This window comes from Nerophis ophidion, linkage group LG28, assembly GCF_033978795.1.
Source record: "Nerophis ophidion isolate RoL-2023_Sa linkage group LG28, RoL_Noph_v1.0, whole genome shotgun sequence".
NCBI classification, from domain to species: Eukaryota; Metazoa; Chordata; class Actinopteri; order Syngnathiformes; family Syngnathidae; genus Nerophis; species Nerophis ophidion.
Window position 1 is genome coordinate 2,264,917 of NC_084638.1, and position 20,497 is coordinate 2,285,413.

The 20,497-nt window shown below is 37.8% G+C and overlaps 1 protein-coding gene across 4 annotated transcripts in view; it reads right to left on the reverse strand.

Annotated features, from left to right (window-relative positions):
- The window catches only part of LOC133545386 (serine/threonine-protein kinase tousled-like 1-B), a 95,307-nt gene that overhangs the window by 73,465 nt on the left and 1,345 nt on the right, over positions 1–20,497 (reverse strand). The window lies entirely within an intron of this gene.

Consider the following 20,497-nt stretch of genomic DNA (forward strand, 5'->3'; position numbering starts at 1 on the left):
TTGTTCCACTTCAATCATAATTACTATTACATTAGTGAATGAGCAAGACTACACCTGCAACAAGTTTGAATGGCTTAATGGTTAAGACTCCTGCTTCTCAGTGAGTAAAACTGGTTTCAAATCCATAACTTGAATCTACCTTTTTGTTTCACCTATCCTAGTTAAACATTCCCTTTGTATAATTAGTAAAATCATGTTGTAACAAAACCCAGGATAGCTCAATGGTTAAGACTGCTGCCTCTCATGCAGTACTACTAGGTTAAAATCCACAATTAGGAAGATCAAATTTTGTGTTTCACCTCTATCAAAGTTTAATGATTGCATTTGTATATGAGCAAAGATCACATTGTGCTAGGATCCAGGATAGCTCATTTGTTAGGACTGCTTCCTCTCACTCTCCATTACCGGGTTCAAATCCATAACATGGAAGGGCTTGTTTTTTGTTTCACCATTGTTAAATGATTGCATTTGTATATGAGCGAAAGTCGTGTCTTGACGGAACCCAGGTTACCTCAATGGTCAACACTGTGAGAAAAAAATACCTTGTACTGTATAGTACAGGGTTTGAATCGCAATTGGTTTGATCTGTAACTTAGGTTCAAAATTTAGCTCCACCTCAATAGTAGTTTACTGCGACAGATGTCACGATTACATGAGTGAATGAGCCAGACTACAGTTCCAGAAAGACACAGGATAGCTCAATGGTTAAGACCGCTGCTTCTCATGCAGTACTACTGGGTTCAAACCAATAGCTAGAAAGATCTTGTTTTTTTTTCACCTTGATCACAGTTCACTGATTAGATTTGTATATGAGCAAAAACAACAGTTTTAAGGACTTAGGATAGCTCAATGGTTAAGACTGCTGCCTCTCATGTAGTAGTACTGGGTTCAAATCTACAGCTTGGAAGATCTTGATTTTTGTTCTTAGATTTTTCAGTTCAATGATTGCATTTGTCTATGAGCAAAAACAAGACCACAACAGGACCCATGATAACCCATTGGTTAAGACTGCTACCTGTCACGCAGTAGTACTGGGTTCTAATCCACAATTTGGAAGATCTTAATTTTTGTTTTGCCCTGATCATAATTCACTAATTGCATTTGTCTATGAGCGAAGACAAGACCTTAAGGTTCTCCAAGATATCCCAATGGTTAAGACTGCTACCTCTCATGCAGTAGTACTGGGTTCAAATCTTCAGCTTTGAAGATCTTAATTTTTGTTTTGAGATTTTTCAGTTCAATGATTACATTTGTCTATGAGCAAAAACAAGACCACAACAGGACCCAGGATAAGCCGATGGTTAAGACTGCTACCTGTCACGCAGTAGTACTGCGTTCAGATCCACAACTTGGAAAATCTTGATTTTTGTTTTGCCCTGATCATAATTCACTAATTACATTTGTCTATGAGCGAAGACAAGATCTTAACGGTATCCAAAATAGCCCAATGGTTAAGACTGCTCCTTCTCACACAGTACTACTGGGTTCAAATGAAAAACTAGAAAGATCTTGTTTTTTGTTCACCTTGATCACAGTTCACTGATTAGATTTGTATATGAGCAAAAACAGCATTTTTAAGAACTCAGGATAGCTCAATGGTTAAGACTGCTGCCTCTCATGCAGTAGCACTGGGTTCAAATCCACAACTTGGAAGCTCTTGATTTTTGTTTTGAGATTTTTGAGTTCAATGATTACATTTGTCTATGAGCAAAAACAAGATCTGGACAGAATCCAAGATAGCCCAATGGTTAAGACTGCTGCCTCTCAAGCAGTAGTACTGGTTTCAAATCCACAACTTGGAAGATCTTGATTTTTGTTTTACCCTGATCACAGTTCACTAATTACATATGTCTATGAGCGAAAACAAGGCCTTAACGGGATCCAAGATAGCCCAATGGTTAAGACTGCTGCCTCTCAAGCAGTAGTACTGGTTTCAAATCCACAACGTGGAACATCTTGATTTTTGTTTTACCCTGATCACAGTTCACTAATTACATATGTCTATGAGCGAAAACAAGGCCTTAACGGGATCCAAGATAGCCCAGTGGTTAAGACTGCTACCTCTCAAGCAGTAGTACTGGGTTCAAATCCACAACTTGGAAGATCTTTTCGTTTTTCCTCCATCATAGTTCACTGATTACATTTGTATATGACCGAAAACCAGATCTTAACGGGACCCAGGATAGCTCAATGGTCAACACTGTGGGCTCCTCATACAGGGGTAGTGGGTTCAAATCCCATTCATGGAATCAGTAATTTGGCTGTATGGCGTCAAGACGACATACATTGACATAGACTAATGTTATGTGCTAGTCGTTTGAGTAACATATAGCTGGAAAATTAACTAAACACTAAAAATAATAATAATTAAAAATAATTTGTCAAATAGTCAATGATGACACCTCAGGGGTTACCTGTGGGTGTGTGTGTGTGTGTGTGAGTGTGTGTGTGTGAATGAATGAGTGTGTGCGAGTGAGTGTAACTCCTGAGGTGGGTGGGAATAGGAGTAAAAAGCTAAAAAAAAAAGAGCGTTGACCAATGAGCTCTCCTGGGTACAAAAAAAATAAAATAGGTTAATTGAAATTGGATAAAAAAAAAGTTTATTAAATAATTTTTTCAACATTACATGGGAGAGGTGACACAGTCACAATATATGTCACCTTGAAGCCTCCAGACAGTTTTGTAAATTACATATCAACCCAAGCAGGATTCGAACCCAGCACCCTTCAATCTCAGTCAACAGTCTTAACCACTGGGCTATCCTGGGTCTTGAAGAGACAATTTTTTTACTTATACAAATGTATTCGAGGACTCCTGGCTTAGTAAAGTATAATGAGGTAGGATAAAACACCACACAACCAGAGCGGGTTTGAACCCACTACCTTTCATTCTGAGTCAGCAGTCTTAACCCCTGGACTATCCTGAGTCTTGTGAAGAAGTGATCCTTTTCCATACACAAATGTAATCGAGGACTCCTGGTTCAGTAAAGTAGAACAAAATGCAATCAAACAGAGTGGGGATTGAACCCAGAACATTTCCTCCCGAGTCAGCAGTCTTAACCCCTGGACTATCCTAGGTCTTCTTCCAAATACAAATGTAATCGAGGTCTCCTGACTCAGTAAAGCATGATGAGGTGGAACAAAATGCTCAACTAGAAGGGATTCGATCCTAGCACCTATCATTTGAAGTCAGCAGTCTTAACCACTGGGCTATCCTTGGTCTTGTGAACAGTAGATTTCTTTCCATACACAAATGTTATCTACGACCCCTGGCTCTCTAAAGTATGATGAGGTGAACAAAATACTGTCAATTAGAGCTGGGTTTGATCCCAGTACATTTAATTACCAGTCAGCAGTCTTAACAACTAGACTATACCAGGTCTTGTGAAGAATCTATTTCTTTCCATACACAAATGTTGTTTACGACCCCTGGCTTTCTAAAGTATGATGAGGTGAACAAAATGCTGTCAATTCGAGCTGGGTTTGAACCTAGTACCTTTAATTACAAATCAGCAGTCTTAACCACTGGGCCATCAGATCAAGAAAATTCCCTTCATAGCATTGAAGACAGCGGATACTCTGTCTTCAATGCTATGAAGGGCTTTTTCCTGACAAAGGGAAAGGATTTGTCCGTCATCCACTGACTTGTTTTGGTCTTCCAGGTCTTTTGGTGTTGCAGAGCTCAGCAATCAGTCCATTCTCTTTTTTTAAGAATGTACCAAACAGTTGATTTGGCCAAACCTCATGTTTTTGCTATCTTTGTGATGGCTTTGTTTTGATTTTTTAGCCTAATGATGGCTTGCTTCACTGTTAGTGACAGCTCTTTGGACTTCATATTGAGAGATGACCTCCCCTCCACATCTAGGCCTTTTATCTGCTCTTTGTAAATGAAATAAATGAAAAATAACAAGGGAATAACACACACCTGGCCATGGAACAGCTGAGGAGCCAATTGTCCAATTACTTTTGGTCTAACTATGAACTTGTTGCACTTTTGACCACATGGTGGCGATAGTTTCAAAGAACTATGAACTTGTCGCAAATATGACTACATGGTGGCGATAGTTTCAAAGAACTATGAACTTGTCGCAGATATGACTACATGGTGGCGATAGTTTCAAAGAATTATGAACTTGTCGCAGATATGACTACATGGTGGCGATAGTTTCAAAGAACTATGAACTTGTCGCAGATATGACTACATGGTGGCGATAGTTTCTAAGAACTATGAACTTGTCGCAGATATGACTACATGGTGGCGATAGTTTCTAAGAACTATGAACTTGTCGCAGATATGACTACATGGTGGCGATAGTTTCTAAGAACTATGAACTATGAACACCATATCTGCGACAAGTTCATAGTTCTTTGAAACTATCGCCAACATGTGGTCATACCTGCAACAAGTTAATTGTTCTTAGAAACTATCGCAACCATGTGGTCGTATTTGCAACAAGTTCATTGTTCTTTGAAACTATCGCCACCATGTGGTCAAAAGTGCAACAAGTTCATAGTTAGACCAAAAGTAATTGGACAATTGGCTCCTCAGTTGTTCCATGGCCAGGTGTGTGTTATTCCCTTGTTATTTTTCATTTATTTCATTTACAAAGAGCAGATAAAAGGCCTAGATGTGGAGGGGAGGTCATCTCTCAATATGAAGTCCAAAGAGCTGTCACTATCAGTGAAGCAAGCCATCATTAGGCTAAAAAATCAAAACAAAGCCATCACAAAGATAGCAAAAACATGAGGTGTGGCCAAATCAACTGTTTGGTACATTCTTAAAAAGAGAGAATGGACTGATTGCTGAGCTCTGCAACACCAAAAGACCTGGAAGACCAAAACAAGTCAGTGGATGACGGACAAATCCTTTCCCTTTGTCAGGAAAAAGCCCTTCATAGCATTGAAGACAGAGTATACCTCTGTCTTCACTGCTTTGAAGGGAAATTTCTTGATCTGATGGCCCAGTGGTTAAGACTGCTGATTTGTAATTAAAGGTACTAGGTTCAAACCCAGCTCGAATTGACAGCATTTTGTTCACCTCCTCATACTTTAGAAAGCCAGGGGTCGTAAACAACATTTGTGTATGGAAAGAAATAGATTCTTCACAAGACCTGGTATAGTCTAGTTGTTAAGACTGCTGACTGGTAATTAAATGTACTGGGATCAAACCCAGCTCTAATTGACAGTATTTTGTTCACCTCATCATACTTTAGAGAGCCAGGGGTCGTAGATAACATTTGTGTATGGAAAGAAATCTACTGTTCACAAGACCAAGGATAGCCCAGTGGTTAAGACTGCTGACTTCAAATGATAGGTGCCAGGATCGAATCCCTTCTAGTTGAGCATTTTGTTCCACCTCATCATACTTTACTGAGTCAGGAGACATCGATTACATTTGTATTTGGAAGAAGACCTAGGATAGTCCAGGGGTTAAGACTGCTGACTTCTGAGGAAATGTTCTGGGTTCAATCCCCACTCTGTTTGATTGCATTTTGTTCTACTTTACTGAACCAGGAGTCCTCGATTACATTTGTGTATGGAAAAGGATCACCTCTTCACAAGACTCAGGATAGTCCAGGGGTTAAGACTGCTGACTCAGAATGAAAGGTAGTGGGTTCAAACCCTCTCTGGTTGTGTGGTGTATTATCCTACCTCATTATACTTTACTGAGCCAGGAGTCCTCGAATACATTTGTATAAGTAAAAAAATCATCTCTTCAGGACCCAGGATAGCCCAGTGGTTAAGACTGTTGACTGAGATTGAAGGGTGCTGGGTTCAAATCCTGCTTGGGTTGACATGTAATTTACAAAACTGTCTGGAGGCTTCAAGGTGACATATATTGTGACTGTGTCATCTCTCCCATGTAATGTTGAAAAAATTATTTAATAAACTTTTTTTTTTATCCAATTTCAATTAACCTATTTTATTTGTACCCAGGAGAGCTCATTGGTCAACGCTCTTTTTTTTTTAGCTTTTTACTCCTATTCCCACCCACCTCAGGAGTTACACTCACTCGCACACACTCATTCATTCACACACACACACACACACACACACACACCCACAGGTAACCCCTGAGGTGTCATCATTGACTATTTGACAAATTATTTTTAATTATTATTATTTTTAGTGTTTAGTTAATTTTCCAGCTATATGTTACTCAAACGACTAGCACATAACATTAGTCTATGTCAATGTATGTCGTCTTGACGCCATACAGCCAAATTACTGATTCCATGAATGGGATTTGAACCCACTACTCCTGTATGAGGAGCCCACAGTGTTGACCATTGAGGTATCCTGGGTCCCGTTAAGATCTGGTTTTCGGTCATATACAAATGTAATCAGTGAACTATGATGGAGGAAAAACGAAAAGATCTTCCAAGTTGTGGATTTGAACCCAGTACTACTGCGTGAGAGGCAGCAGTCTTAACCATTGGGCTATCTTGGATCCCGTTAAGGACTTGTTTTCGCTCATAGACATATGTAATTAGTGAACTGTGATCAGGGTAAAACAAAAATCAAGATCTTCCAAGTTGTGGATTTGAACCCAGTACTACTGCTTGAGAGGCAGTAGTCTTAACCATTGGGCTATCTTGGATCCCGTTAAGGCCTTGTTTTCGCTCATAGACATATGTAATTAGTGAACTGTGATCAGGGTAAAACAAAAATCAAGATCTTCCAAGTTGTGGATTTGAACCCAGTACTACTGCTTGAGAGGCAGCAGTCTTAACCATCGGGTTATCCTGGGTCCTGTTGTGGTCTTGTTTTTGCTCATAGACAAATGTAATCATTGAACTGAAAAATCTCAAAACAAAAATTAAGATCTTCCAAGCTGTAGATTTGAACCCAGTACTACTGCATGAGAGGCAGCAGTCTTAACCATTGGGATATCTTGGAGAACGTTAAGATCTTGTCTTCGCTCATAGACAAATGCAATCAGTGAATTATGATCACGAAAAAACTAAAATTAAGATCTTCCAAATTGTGGATTAGAACCCAGTACTACTGCGTGACAGGTAGCAGTCTTAACCATTGGGTTATCCTGGGTCCTGTTGTGGTCTTGTTTTTGCTCATAGACAAATGCAATCATTGAACTGAAAAATCTAAGAACAAAAATCAAGATCTTCCAAGCTGTAGATTTGAACCCAGTACTACTACATGAGAGGCAGCAGTCTTAACCATTGGGCTATCTTGGATCCCGTTAAGGACTTGTTTTCGCTCATAGACATATGTAATTAGTGAACTGTGATCAGGGTAAAACAAAAATCAAGATTTTCCAAGTTGTGGATTTGAACCCAGTACTACTGCTTGAGAGGCAGCAGTCTTAACCATTGGGGTATCTTGGATCCTGTCCAGATCTTGTTTTTGCTCATAGACAAATGTAATCATTGAACTCAAAAATCTCAAAACAAAAACCAAGAGCTCCCAAGTTGTGGATTTGAACCCAGTACTACTGCATGAGAGGCAGCAGTCTTAACCATTGAGCTATCCTGAGTTCTTAAAAATGCCGTTTTTGCTCATATACAAATCTAATCAGTGAACTGTGATCAAGGTGAACAAAATACAAGATCTTTCTAGTTTTTCATTTGAACCCAGTAGTACTGTGTGAGAAGGAGCAGTCTTAACCATTGGGCTATTTTGGATACCGTTAAGAGCTTGTCTTCGCTCATAGACAAATGCAATTAGTGAATTATGATCACGGCAAAACAAAAATTAAGATCTTCCAAATTGTAGATTAGAACCCAGTACTACTGCGTGACAGGTAGCAGTCTTAACCATTGGGTTATCCTGGCTCCTGTTGTGGTCTTGTTTTTGCTCATAGACAAATGCAATCATTGAACTGAAAAATCTAAGAACAAAAATCAAGATCTTCCAAGCTGTAGATTTGAACCCAGGACTACTACATGAGAGGCAGCAGTCTTAACCATTGAGCTATCCTAAGTCCTTAAAAATGTTGTTTTTGCTCATATACAAATCTAATCAGTGAACTGTGATCAAGGTGAAAAAAAACAAGATCTTTCTAGCTATTGATTTGAACCCAGTAGTACTGCATGAGAAGCAGCGGTCTTAACCATTGAGCTATCCTGTGTCTTTCTGGTCCTGTAGTCTGGCTCATTCACTCATGTAATCGTGACATCTGTCGCAGTAAACTACTATTGAGGTGGAGCTAAATTTTGAACCTAAGTTACAGATCAAACCAATTGCGATTCAAACCCTGTACTCTACAATACAAGGTATTTTTTTCTCACAGTGTTGACCATTGAGGTAACCTGGGTTCCGTCAAGACACGACTTTCGCTCATATACAAATGCAATCATTTAACAATGGCGAAACAAAAAACAAGCCCTTCCATGTTATGGATTTGAACCCGGTAATAGAGAGTGAGAGGAAGCAGTCTTAACAAATGAGCTATCCTGGATCCTAGCACAATGTGATCTTTGCTCATATACAAATGCAATCATTAAACTTTGATAGAGGTGAAACACAAAATTAGATCTTCCTAATTGTGGATTTTAACCTAGTAGTACTGCATGAGAGGCAGCAGTCTTAACCATTGAGCTATCCTGGGTTTTGTTACAACATGATTTTACTAATTATACAAAGGGAATGTTTAACTAGGATAGGTGAAACAAAAAGGTAGATTCCAAGTTATGGATTTGAAACCAGTTTTACTCACTGAGAAGCAGGAGTCTTAACCATTAAGCCATTCAAACTTGTTGCAGGTGTAGTCTTGCTCATTCACTAATGTAATAGTAATTATGATTGAAGTGGAACAAAATGTTGAACTTCAGTTACATATCAAACCAATTGGGATACCGATATTTTAGTACTGGTACCAAAATGTATTTCGTATACTTTTTGACGCTTTTCTACATAAAGGGACCCCAAAACATGGTATTATTTAAACAGAACACAGTATGATACATTAAATATGTTTCTTATTGCGATCGCAGAAGAATGTTGTCATTAAATACGAGAGTAAAGAAAAAAAGCATGTAGTGGCAATTTGTTGAATTGTTGGTGTGTACCATGTCTCTCAGGTGTTACATACCTGTACTTATCATTACTGCCAGCTTGTTTTGATTGATTGCTTGATTTAAACTTTTATTAGTAGATTGCACAGTAGAGTACATATTCCGTACAATTGACCACTAAATGGTCACTCCTGAATAAGTTTTTCAATTTGTTTACGTCGGGGTCCACGTTAATCAATTCCTGCAGCAAGTCATCAATTGGATCCCCAAGATGTTTGATGTTTATTCCTCTCATGTTGTAGTAGTTCCCATCTGCAGCTCGCCTGCTGCGCTCTATCGCCACCATCGCCAGTTTCAAAGAACTATGAACTTGTCGCAGATATGACTACATGGTGGCGATAGTTTCAAAGAACTATGAACTTGTCGCAGGTATGACCACATGGTGGCGATAGTTTCAAAGAACTATGAACTTGTCGCAGGTATGACCACATGGTGGCGATAGAGCGCAGCAGGCGAGCTGCAGATGGGAACTATAGCTAGAAAGATCTTGTTTTTTTTTCACCTTGATCACAGTTCACTGATTAGATTTGTATATGAGCAAAAACAACATTTTTAAGGACTTAGGATAGCTCAATGGTTAAGACTGCTGCCTCTCATGTAGTAGTACTGGGTTCAAATCTACAGCTTGGAAGATCTTGATTTTTGTTCTTAGATTTTTCAGTTCAATGATTGCATTTGTCTATGAGCTAAAACAAGACCACAACAGGACCCAGGATAACCCAATGGTTAAGACTGCTACCTGTCATGCAGTAGTACTGGGTTCTAATCCACAATTTGGAAGATCTTAATTATTGTTTTGCCGTGATCATAATTCACTAATTGCATTTGTCTATGAGCGAAGACAAGATCTTAACGTTCTCCAAGATATCCCAATGGTTAAGACTGCTGCCTCTCATGCAGTAGTACTGGGTTCAAATCTACAACTTGGAAGATCTTGATTTTTGTTTTGCCCTGATCATAATTCACTAATTACATTTGTCTATGAGCGAAGACAAGGTCTTAACGGTATCCAAAATAGCCCAATGGTTAAGACTGCTCCTTCTCACACAGTACTACTGGGTTCAAATGAAAAACTAGAAAGATCTTGTTTTCTGTTCACCTTGATCACAGTTCACTGATTAGATTTGTATATGAGCAAAAACTGCATTTTTAAGAACTCAGGTTAGCTCAATGGTTAAGACTGCTGCCTCTCATGCAGTAGTACTGGGTTCAAATCCACAACTTGGGAGCTCTTGATTTTTGTTTTGAGATTTTTGAGTTCAATGATTACATTTGTCTATGAGCAAAAACAAGATCTGGACAGGATCCAAGATAGCCCAATGGTTAAGACTGCTGCCTCTCAAGCAGTAGTACTGGGTTCAAATCCACAACTTGGAAGATCTTGATTTTTGTTTTACCCTGATCACAGTTCACTAATTACATATGTCTATGAGCGAAAACAAGGCCTTAACGGGATCCAAGATAGCCCAATGGTTAAGACTGCTGCCTCTCAAGCAGTAGTACTGGGTTCAAATCCACAACTTGGAAGATCTTGATTTTTGTTTTACCCTGATCACAGTCCACTAATTACATATGTCTATGAGCGAAAACAAGTCCTTAACGGGATCCAAGATAGCCCAATGGTTAAGACTGCTGCCTCTCACGCAGTAGTACTGGGTTCAAATCCACAACTTGGAAGATCTTTTCGTTTTTCCTCCATCATAGTTCACTGATTACATTTGTATATGACCGAAAACCAGATCTTAACGGGACCCAGGATAGCTCAATGGTCAACACTGTGGGCTCCTCATACAGGAGTAGTGGGTTCAAATCCCATTCATGGAATCAGTAATTTGGCTGTATGGCGTCAAGACGACATACATTGACATAGACTAATGTTATGTGCTAGTCGTTTGAGTAACATATAGCTGGAAAATTAACTAAACACTAAAAATAATAATTAAAAATAATTGTCAAATAGTCAATGATGACACCTCAGGGGTTACCTGTGGGTGTGTGTGTGTGTGTGTGTGTGTGTGTGTGTGTGTGTGTGTGTGAATGAATGAGTGTGTGCGAGTGAGTGTAACTCCTGAGGTGGGTGGGAATAGGAGTAAAAAGCTAAAAAAAAAAGAGCGTTGACCAATGAGCTCTCCTGGGTAGAAAAAAAATAAAATAGGTTAATTGAAATTGGATAAAAAAAAAAGTTTATTAAATAATTTTTTTAACATTACATGGGAGAGGTGACACAGTCACAATATATGTCACCTTGAAGCCTCCAGACAGTTTTGTAAATTACATATCAACCCAAACAGGATTCGAACCCAGCATACTTCAACCTCAGTCAACAGTCTTAACCACTGGGCTATCCTGGGTCTTGAAGAGACGATTTTTTTACTTATACAAATGTATTCGAGGACTCCTGGCTCAGTAAAGTATAATGAGGTAGGATAAAACACCACACAACCAGAGCGGGTTTGAACCCACTACCTTTCATTCTGAGTCAGCAGTCTTAACCCCTGGACTATCCTGAGTCTTGTGAAGAGGTGATCCTTTTCCATACACAAATGTAATCGAGGACTCCTGGCTCAGTAAAGTATGAAACTGTCAAAACCTGGTCTCAATAAGACCCAGGATAGCTCAATGGTTAAGACTGCTGCCTTTCATGCAGTAGTATTGGGTTCACACCCACAACTTGGAAGATGTTGATTTTTGTTTTGCCTCGATCACAGTTCACTAATTGCATTTGTATATGAGCGAAAACCAAACTATAGGGGGACCCAGGATAGCTCAACGGTCAACACTGCGGCCTCGTAATAGAGGGGTATTGAGTTCAAACCCCTAACACGTGATCAGTAATTTGGCTGTACGGCGTCAAAACGACATACATTGAGGGGTGTTTCTTCTCCCTAATACAGAGTAACATTATCTGCTAGTTGTTGGTCTTGTGAAGAAAATATTTTGTTCCATACACAAATGTAATGGAGGACTCCTGGCTCAGTAAAGTATGATAAGGTGGAACAAAATGCTGTCAACCAGAGTGGGGTTCAAACCCAGTACCAGTGCCACTCAAAACTAGGCTGCTACAGTACTATTAATGTAGCATCAAGGGTTGGAATTGGGGGTTAAATCACCAAAACTGATCCCTGGGCACGCCCACTACTGCTGCTCACTGTCAAATGCAGAGAATAATTTCGCCACACCTCGTGTGTGTGTGTGTGTGTGACAATCATTTGTACTTTAACTTTATTTTTTAACTATAGCTGAAAAAAATAGTACAATAGCAATAGGAGAAAGTAGTCATCCCTGACCACTATAGAGTTCATGTCGGCTTTATGATTTAGTTACATTATTATATCAACTATCAGAGACAGAAACTCTTCATTTAACATAATGTCATTTTTTGCTGCTTCAACACCGAAAAAGGTGAAGTGAAATAACTTAGTTGTTAATTGTTAACTGTAGGTCAATAATGCTTATCTTTCTCTCAGACAGACAGGGCTTTGCTGTCCGTAACACACACGCACGCACAGCAAAATGGGCTAACGATCCGTTAAAAGCTAATTAAGTATACACATTTTGTTCTGTGACAGCCTTATTCAAAAATGGAATGGAACTATTTTTGTCCTAAAAATTATATAGACAATACCCCATAAGGGTTATTTTTTCCTTTGCAAATATTGAAAAAAATAAATAAAATAAAATCACATCTTTTAGGTTGTATGGTAAGTGGCGGTTTTCATCCAGGATGTCTCTGCACATTCCTGTAATCATCTTTCCCTCTATCCTGCTGCTGCCAAAACCATCCCGACAGCATTGGCCTGGTGATGAGCTTTGCCTGGTTTCCTCCAAACATGACACCTGGTATTCACGCCAAAGACTTCAATCTTTGTGTCATCAGACCAGAGAATTTTGTTTCTTGTGGTCTGAGAGTCTTTCAGGTGCATGTTGCAGAGATGGTTGTCCTTCTGGAAGGTTCTCCTCTCTCCAAAAATGAATTATATTGGCTCTGGCAGAGTGACCATGGGGTTCTTGGTCACCTCCCTGACTAGACTAAGATGAATGCAGCTATGTACAGAGACTTCTTGGATTAAAACCAACGCTTCCCATCCAAGCTGATGGAACTTGAGAGATGCTGCCAAGAGGAATGGGCAAAAATACTCAAAGATAGGTGTGCCAAGTTTGTGGCATCGTATTCAAAAAGACTTGAGGCTGCCATAGGTGCGTTAAAGTATTGAGAAAAATTTGTAAATACTTAAGTACATGTGTTTTTTTGTTGTTTTTTTCTAAATAAATTTGCAATATAAAACAAAACACATTGTCATTATGGGTGGGGTATTGTGTGTTGATTTTTGAGCACAAAAAGGATCGTATTCCATTTTTGGAATAAGGCTGTAACATACAGTACCAAATGTCGAATTAAAGCTGCAAGCAACGTTGGTCGGGTCCGCCTTTGGCTGCTGCCCCCGCAACCCAAGCCCTGGTCTAAATCAGACCTACAAAGAGGTTTTTGTTTTATGTCTCTATGACATTCCTAACAGAAGTTACAAGCAGTTTTGTCTGTGTTTTTTCCTAGGGGGCGCTAGAGCGCAATTTAGTTTTTCAGGGTTTGTTTTTTTTTATTAGATGGCAATTTTCGCCAGTCCTGATGTGTGTGTAAAATTTGGTCAGTTTTGAAGCATGTTAAGGGGGTCAAATTACAGATTGGCGTTTCTGGATGTTGCTGATAAATGGCTTTCGCTTTGCATAGTAGAGCTTTAAATTGCACTTTGAAGCATTTTAAAGGGGGTCAAATTATAGCTCACAGAGGCAAAAATGACATTTTTTAGAAAACTTTGCGCAGGGGTTTTTTGAAGGCGCGTAAAATCAAAACCGGAGCAGTAATCAAAACTATTTCGATAGCTTTTAATCAGAAGGGTTCAAACTCTCTCCTGTGCGAGTTTGAAGCCGAAACGACAAACAAGCTCAGAGGAGATAACGTTTGAAAAAAGGTTATTTTGAAGGGGTAATTTTTAACTTCCTGTTAATTTTTGCTGAAAGATGTCCATTATTAAAATGTAGGTATAAGTAAGACCTACATAGAGGTTTTTGTTTCAGGTCTCTCCGACATTCCTACCGGAAGTTACAAGCAGTTTTGTCTGTGTTTTCTTCCTAGGAGCATTTTTTTTCTGTGTTTTATTCAAAAATTGCACAAGAGCGCATTTTTGAGTTTTGGGGTTTTGTTTTTTCATTAGATCGCAATTTTAGCCAGTCCTGATGTGTGTGGCAAGTTTGGTGAGTTTTGAAGAATTTTAAGGGGGTCAAATTACAGCTCAAAGAGGCAAAAATTGCATTTTTTGCGAAAATTTTGCTTTGAATGGGTTTTTGCTAAATTTCTAGGTCTAAGTCAGCTCTACATAGAGGTTTTTGTTTCATTTCTCTACGACATTGCTAACGGAAGTTACAAGCAGTCTGTTTTTTCTTTCTTCCTTGGGGGCGCTAGCGCGCAATTTTTATTTAGTTGGGAAGGTTTGCTGTACCCACGTACCGACGTGTGTGTCAAATTTGGTGAGTTTTGAAGCATGTTAAGGGGGTCAAATTAGGGTGCGAAGGTGCGGAATAATAATCATAAAGAATAAAGAATAATAATAATAAAACCTTACAGTTTCAATAGGGTCCTTTGGCCCATCGCAAAAAGACTCCTGTGGAGTCCTTTTGCAATGGGCCTGGCGGACCCTAATAATAATAATAAAACCTTACAGTTTCACTAGGGTCCTTTGGCCCATTGCAAAAAGACTCCTGTGGAGTCCTTTTGCAATGGGCCTGGCGGACCCTAATAATAATAATAAAACCTTACAGTTTCACTAGGGTCCTTTGGCCCATCGCAAAAAGACTCCTGTGGAGTCCTTTTGCAATGGGCCTGGCGGACCCTAATAATAATAAAAAAACCTTACAGTTTCACTAGGGTCCTTTGGCCCATTGCAAAAGGACTCCTGTGCAGTCCTTTTGCAATGGGCCTGGCGGACCCTAATAAGTGAAGCGCCCCAGGCCTTATATTTAACACCCTACGCCAGTGGTCCCCAACTACCGGGCCGCAGAATAATTTTAATTTTTTATTTATTTCAATTTTGTTTTTGTTTTTATTAAATTAACATAAAAAACACAAGACACGCTTACAATTAGTGCACCAACCTAAAAAAACTCCATTTATTTCATGACAAAAAAAAAAAAGTATTCCAAGCATTGAGGTCGGGGACCACTGCCCTACGCGATTAATTCAACAAATGGATTCCTAAAATAATCGCTGGCGAAACGTACTACTCTTATGAAATAGTCAGTGAAAACTTGCATCTTTTGTCTGACCGTTTCATTTAATATTTTCATTACTTGATTTCATAACTCCTCTATGTGTTCAGTGTTCATTCAAACAAAAAATATGACTTACACTAAAAAGTAATTACATTACAAAGTAAGGGTGCAACGGCTTGGTAGATACCGCGGTATTTTGGCTTCAAAGTCTTCACAATAATGCCGTGAAGCCTGATGGCATTGGTGTGCAGTTTTTTTCTGGCGCTTTAGCGTCGGCTGGGTCTGAATTTATAAGCAACATCTCCCAGAATCCTCTTTGGGCACCAAAGTGGGGGCATGGAACGCAGTAAGCAGGAAGCCAAGTGTGTTCGGACTCGAAAGGAATTGTTTTTTGGGGGGATATTTTGCTGAAAAATGACATCAAAATATAACCATATCCATACGAGGCCGAGGTAAGAAAGTCTGCATTCTGCAAAGCAATGCGTGTCACGTTCGTCTCCAGTGTTTCCCGCACGCAGGTAATTGCCCCCAAAAAATTAGAAAAATTAAAAACTACTTCATGATCTATCAATTTTCCCCTGTTTGTTTCTCTCGATGTCACAGGTGGGCCGGAGCCTATCGAACTGTACTCGATATTTGAAGCCAGCGAAGCCGAACATCAGTTTGCCAGGTATTTACATGACTAAAATATAAATTGTTTGTTAGCTTTTCGGAGAAACAGCCTTTTCCAGACTGATGTAAACACGTCCACTGCTTGTCAGAAAGTAAAAGTTACATTGGATGATTACATTGTCACTTTAAAAGACAGGCAACTTTGATTTTTTTAAATATTTGCCTGAAACAGTGGATGTTCCGTCACAATTATTTGCACTTAAAAAAAATCATGTTTGTAGTAAGGTTGTACGGTGAAAGGTACTAGTATACAGTGTTGGTGCTAACGCACTTTTTGTGTCTTTTTACGGATTGAAATCAGAAAGAACGCGCAATTCAGTCCATTGGACAATGATTTTTTTCTTTTTTACACCGCCTGCTTTGCTTGTTATTTTTTATTCTATCGCTCATCGCTTTACATTACATTTTTGGGGATTTTTATAAACCTTGACCCAAGAACAGTCCCCTTCCTTTTTTTTTTTTTTTTTTTTTTTTTTATAAACCTTGACCCGAGAACAACCCCCTTCCCTTTTTTTAAAAAAATAAACCTTTACTCGGGAACAACCCCCTTCCTTTTTTCTTTTTATTTTTATAAACCTTGACCCGAAAACAGTCCCCTTTCTTTTTTTCTTCTTTTTAATTTATTCTATTTTATTTTACTTATTTTAGTATTCAGTGTTGGCGTTACCGCACTTTTTGTGTCTTTTTATGCATTGAAATCAGAAAGGAAGCGCAATTCAGTCCATTGGACGTTGATTTTTAATTTTTTACACCGCCTTGTTTGCTTGTTATTTTATCGATTATTGCTTTAAATTATAAAAATTGGGATTTTTATATAACTTGACCCGAGAACAACCCCCTTCCTTTTTTTATCTTTTTTTTTTTTTTAAACCTTGACCCGAGAACAGCCCCCTTCCTTTATTTATCATTTTTTTTATTACTTTTAAAAACTTTGACCCGAGAACAGCCTCATTCCTTTTTTTAATCTTCCTTTTTATCTATTTATTTTTCATTTTTATAAACCTTTACTCAAGAACAGCCTCCTTCCTTTTTTTTTCTTCTATTTTTTTATTTTTATAAACTTTGACCCGAGAACAGTCCTCTTCCTTTTTATTTTCTTTGCAATTTATTTTATTTTTTAGTCTAGGTGGGGATTGAACCAGGAACCCTGCGGTTGCTGGCACGGCCACTCTCCCAACCGCGCCACACCTTCCCCAATTAAGTAACGTTTACCAACCGGTATAGCTCGGTCGGTAGAGCGGCCGTGCCAGCAACTTGAGGGTTGCAGGTTCGATCCCCGCTTACTGCCGTTGTGTCCTTGGCCAAGACACTTTACCCACCTGCTCCCAGTGCCACCCACACTTCCTTAAATGTTAAAATTAGATATTTGGTTTCACAATGTAAAGCACTTTGGGTCACTAGAGAAAAAGCGCTATATAAATATAATTCACTTCACTTTTTCCAAAACACTATTTAGAATGTGAGTTATAACAGGATAATGCATACATGTATAATTTTGTTTCAAAACGCTTACAAAAAACCGGGGACCTCAAAAGTTCATTGTGGGACCCCATTTTTATGACTTAATGGGGCCCCAGCGACCCCATTTTGGAAATTCCTATCACCAACACTGCAATACGGACAAGACAATTCCAAGTTATGCAGAGGCTTTGAAACGTTTTAAATGTATATAAACAAGTTATTTAATATCCAACACTTACAAACGGTGAAAAAAGGAAATAAACTGTCAGAAAGTGTCTTGAAGATGATCTGTAAAACAATCTATGCAACATTTTGACCAAAGAACCACCATTACATGTTATGTAGACCAGTGGTCCCCAACTATTTTTGCAGCACGGACCGGTTTAATGTAAGCATTATTTTCGTGGAGCGGCTTTCCACTTGTGCCAGATATTTTCTTAATTTTCCTGAAGGAATCAATAAATTCAGCAAAAATAAGTGCATGAATAATATAACTCACTATAACAATGGATGAGTGGGAGCCCTGGGCTTGTTTCTTTGCAATGAGATGCAGATGGAAATCAGCCTTTGGCTACAATCTGTCACATTTGTATTTTATATGTTCATTAATGATACAAGTCATATCATGTCACGAACTATAACACGTATAACAAATGGCAACTTACTATGAGGAGTGTTATTGTACATCTATAAACAAGCTTATTGGCCTGTACAATGGGACAGGCAAAAGTTTATAAATTATTTTGGCCCGGTAGCAAATGCGTCACGGACCAAAACTGGTCCCCGGACCAGTGGTTGGGAACCACTAATGTAGACCATAAGGAAGCGCTTTACATTTAGAAAAAAAAAATAATAATAATATGACTCCTTTAATGCGCCTTATAATCCAGTGCCCCTAATATATGACAAAAAATATTAAATATAGACCATTCATCGGCAGTGCAGAAAATACAGTATAATTTATCAATTTATTAATTATTTATTATTTGTCGACTTCAAAGTATACCGTTTCTTAAATTTTGATTCACTGAAAGTTTTAATCGACCCCAAATACTGCGTTTGTTTTTTGTTTTGAAATAAGTAACGTTTATGAAAACCTTTTTCCAAAACCCAATATAGAATGTGAGTTATAACAAGATAATGCATACATGTATCGTTTGTTTTTTTCCAAAACGCTTACAAAATAGCGGGGACCCCATTTTTATGACTTCATTTTACATAGACCACAAATAAGTTTTTTACATTTTGAAAAAAAGAATATGACTCCTTTAATGCGCCTTATAATCCGGTGTGCCTAATACATGAGAATTTTTTTTTTTAAATAGACCATTTCTTTGGAAATGTGCGGAAAATATGGTGTATTTGCCGGGTCAATTTATTATTATTTATTTTAGATCGACTTCAACGTATACAGTTTCTTGAATTTTGATTCGCCGAAAGTTTTATCGACCACAAATATTGGGTTTGTTTTCTTTTTTTTTGTGAAATAAGTAACGTTTGTGACAACCTTTTTCCAAAACCCAATACAGAATGTGAGTTATAACAAGATAATGCATACATGTATCATTTGTTGTTTCAAAACGTTTACAAAAAAGCGAGGACCCCATTTTTATGACTTGATTTTACATAGACCACAAAGAAGTTTTTTACATTTTAAAAAAAATAATGATATGACTCCTTTAATGCGCCTTATAATCCGGTGTGCCTAATATAAGAAAAAACATTTTTTTAAATAGACAATTTCTTTGGAAATGTGCGGAAAATATGGTGTATTTGCTGGGTCAATTTATTATTATTTATTTTAGGTCGACTTCAAAGTATACAGTTTCTTAAATTTTGATTCGCCGAAAGTTTTATCGATCCCAAATATTGCGTTTGTTTTCTTTTTTTTAGTGAAATAATTAACGTTTATGACAACCTTTTTCCAAAACCCAATATAGAATGTGAGTTATAACAAGATAATGCATACATGTATCATTTGTTGTTTCAAAAACGCTTACAAAAAAGCGGGGACCCCATTTTTATGACTTGATTTTACATAGACCACAAAGAAGTTTTTTACATTTTAAAAAAAATAATGATATGACTCCTTTAATGCGCCTTATAATCCGGTGTGCCTAATACATGAGAATTTTTTTTTTTTAAATAGACCATTTCTTTGGAAATGTGCGGAAAATATGGTGTATTTGCCGGGTCAATTTATTATTATTTATTTTAGATCGACTTCAACGTATACAGTTTCTTGAATTTTGATTCGCCGAAAGTTTTATCGACCACAAATATTGTGTTTGTTTTCTTTTTTTTTGTGAAATAAGTAACGTTTATGACAACATTTTTCCAAAACCCAATATAGAATGTGAGTTATAACAAGATAATGCATACATGTATCATTTGTTTTTTCAAAACGCTTACAAAAAAGCGAGGACCCCATTTTTATGACTTCATTTTACATGGAGCACAAATAAGTTTTTTACATTTTGAAAAAAAGAATATGACTCCTTTAATGCGCCTTATAATCCGGTGTGCCTAATATAAGAAAAAACATTTTTTTAAATAGACAATTTCTTTGGAAATGTGCGGAAAATATGGTGTATTTGCCGGGTCAATTTATTATTATTTATTTTAGATCGACTTCAACGTATACAGTTTCTTGGATTTTGATTCGCCAAAAGTTTTATCGACCACAAATATTGTGTTTGTTTTCTTTTTTTTGCGTGAAATAAGTAACGTTTATGACAACCTTTTTCCAAAACCCAATATAGAATGTGAGTTATAACAAGATAATGCATACATGTATCATTTGTTGTTTCAAAACGCCTACAAAAAAGCAGGGGCCCCATTTTTATGACTTCATTTTACATAGACCACAAAAAAGTTTTTTACATTTTGAAAAAAAATGATATGACTCCTTTAATGCACCTTAAAATCCGGTGTGCCTAATATATGAGAAAAAAAATGTTTTAATAGACCATTTCTTTGGAAATGTGCGGAAAATATGGTGTATTTGCCGGGTCAATTTATTATTATTTATTTTAGATCGACTTCAACGTATACAGTTTCTTA